The sequence below is a fragment of the Oncorhynchus masou genome, unplaced genomic scaffold (genome assembly GCF_036934945.1).
Source record: "Oncorhynchus masou masou isolate Uvic2021 unplaced genomic scaffold, UVic_Omas_1.1 unplaced_scaffold_4881, whole genome shotgun sequence".
NCBI lineage: Eukaryota > Metazoa > Chordata > Actinopteri > Salmoniformes > Salmonidae > Oncorhynchus > Oncorhynchus masou.
The window spans coordinates 22,501-25,086 of record NW_027011278.1 but is presented as its reverse complement, the minus strand read 5'-3'; the positions used below and the strand labels follow the sequence as shown (position 1 = coordinate 25,086).

General features: G+C 49.4%; 1 long non-coding RNA gene and 1 pseudogene across 1 annotated transcript in view; both read right to left on the bottom strand.

Annotated features, from left to right (window-relative positions):
* Nucleotides 1-63: 63 nt before the first annotated feature.
* On the bottom strand, nucleotides 64-2,200 carry LOC135535628 (thymidine phosphorylase-like; annotated as a pseudogene).
* Nucleotide 2,201: 1 nt separating this feature from the next.
* Nucleotides 2,202-2,586, bottom strand: part of LOC135535627 (uncharacterized) — a 1,165-nt gene continuing 780 nt past the window's right edge. Inside the window, exon 3 of the long non-coding RNA XR_010454868.1 lies at nucleotides 2,202-2,283. This is a non-coding gene — a long non-coding RNA (uncharacterized LOC135535627). The remainder of the gene's footprint in view (nucleotides 2,284-2,586) is intronic.

Sequence of the window (2,586 nt, the reverse complement as noted above, 5' to 3'; positions counted from 1 at the left end):
CACACACAAAATATTGACTTGAATTTGAAGGTAATGAACGTCCACAGCTTCTGTGTCGAGACTGTAGCTAAGCCCGAGCAGAACTGACATTCTAACTAGGTCTTGGTCTGCTTGGTTTTGGTCCAAAGGAACCAATTCACTGAGTGTGTGTGTTTGTGTGTGTGTGTGTATTCCTCACCCAGACTTGTGACCAGCTCCAGTATGTCATCTGGGCCCCTCCCCTTTAGACACTCCAGGGACTCCATCACTTCCAGAGTGTTCCCCCACACAGCGACCAATAGGACAGTTCATACGACTAAGCACCGCCCCGTACGGATCCCCAAACTGTTCCCAACTGTCACCTGCAGGAGAGAATGGTAAGGGTGAGGGGTCTGGTAAGGGTCACTGGTATGGGTGAGGGGTCGGGTCATGGTAAGGGTCAGGGGTCTGCTTTGTGTTCCATGGTATGGGTCATGTCACTTGGTAAGGGTCAGGGGTCTGGTAAGGGTCAGGGGTCAGACAGGGGTCTGCTTTGTGTTATGTCCTTTCTATTCCAGACTTGACAACCAGTTGAGTTCCTAACTAAATCAACAACCTTATTTGATCAATCAAGTACAAGGCAGGAGGGAAAACATGGCCCTCCAGACATTCAAACAAGAATGGGGTAAAGGTCAGGTGTCAGTGTTAGGGTTACCATGGACTGGGCCAGTGACTTGGCACTGCCCAGGTCTTTGTAGAGAGCTGCATTCCCAAACTTCACATCCAGAACCAAGGCACTCAGAGACTCAGCACCCTTCTTAGAGATGATAGAGCCTGGAGAGAACACACACACTATTCACATGTTCATTTCTCTACTTTGAAGGGTAGTCCAGTTTGCTGTTGTTGTTGTTGGCAGACCTGTGATGAGTGGGAGGCTGTCGACTGTAGACGTAACGTCTCTCAGAGCGTACATGACCTTGTCAGCAGGCACCAGGTTATCTGTCTGTCCTACAATGCAACAGCCAACCTCCTCCAGGATTCGATGCAGCTGAGGATGGTACCACAATATCACACGTTAATAACTTGTAAATGAGAGAGAGAGAGAGAGACAGAGAGAGATGAGAGAGAGAGATGAGAGAGAGAGAGAGGAGAGAGAGAGGAGAGAGAGAGATGAGAGAGAGAGAGAGAGAGAGAGAGAGAGAGAGAGAGAGAGAGAGAGAGAGTACCTGTTGTACTGACTGATAGACGTTAAAGCCAGGGATGGACTCCAGTTTGTCGAGCGTGCCGCCTGTGTGTGCCAGACCTCTGCCACTTATCATGGGTACCTATGGACACAGCTTCTGATAGTCAGACACACAGACACAGACACAGACACAGACACACACACACACACACACACACACACACACACACACAGGTGTATCCAGGTAGGTACCTTGCAGCCGCAGGCAGCCAGAGCAGGAGCCAGCACCAGGCTGATCTTGTCCCCCACTCCACCTGTCGAGTGTTTATCCACCACTAGCCCCTCCCACTCTGCCGGCCATGACATCACTTCCCCTGACATCATCATCTCCTTCGTCAGTGCGAGAGTCTCCTCTGCTACCATTCCCTGCAGCCAGATTGCCATCAGCATGGCTCCTACACACACACACACACACATGCACAGACGCAGACACGCAAACACACACACACACAAACACACACACACAGATCAGAATTTCAACTGTAGAGTAGAGTGCAGGTTTTGGCCTGAGCTTGACTATTGATACTCAGTCTAAAGTGTGTGGGGGTTGTCTTCTCTGCAGACCTATAATAACTTGCCTTATCTGGCATCCCACCCACTGTGACTCTGTGACCTACCTGCACGTCGCTGGATGGTGTGTGTGTGTGTGTGTGTGTGTGTGTGTGTGTGTGTGTGTGTGTGTGTGTGTGTGTGTGTGTGTGTGTGTGTGTGTGTGTGTGTGTGTGTACCAATCTGTCTCTTGGATGGTCTTGTCCTGTGTATGAAGTCTCGGATCTCCCCGGCGCTCAGCTGTTCACCGTGTTTCTTGCGGATGTGTTCTGGGAAAGTGGCTGTGCTCTGCTCGTGGTGCCAATCTGGCTCTCTTGGATGGTCTTGTCCTTGACACCCTGTATGAAGTCTCGGACTGACACACAGCACTCAGCTGTTCACCGTTCACGTTTCTTGACACATGTGACTGACACACAATGGGAAAGTGGCTGACTGCTCCTGGACTGCCATCCCTGCAGCTGACTGACACACAATGGACTGACACACAGCTGACTGACACACAGCGGACTGACACACAGCTGACTGACACACAGCTGCATGTGACAAGTAGGAGAGGAAAATACACAAGGGATTGTTTTAAATCACTAAACTATTATATGTGTGTGTGTGTTTCAACAGAATCGGCGGAATGAATACACCCTTGATCAGCGTAAATACAGTTCACTCTCATAACTGCCACGTTGCGTTCCTTCTCTCCCTTTGCTTGTGGACTTCAATGTACAACAGATGTGACCAGGCAAAGAAACATTTCCAAGCCAAACCTCTACAAACAACCTACATCTTTGTTACCATATTATCTCAAATAACAGCATACATCGTCAGCATAGTTAATAGAA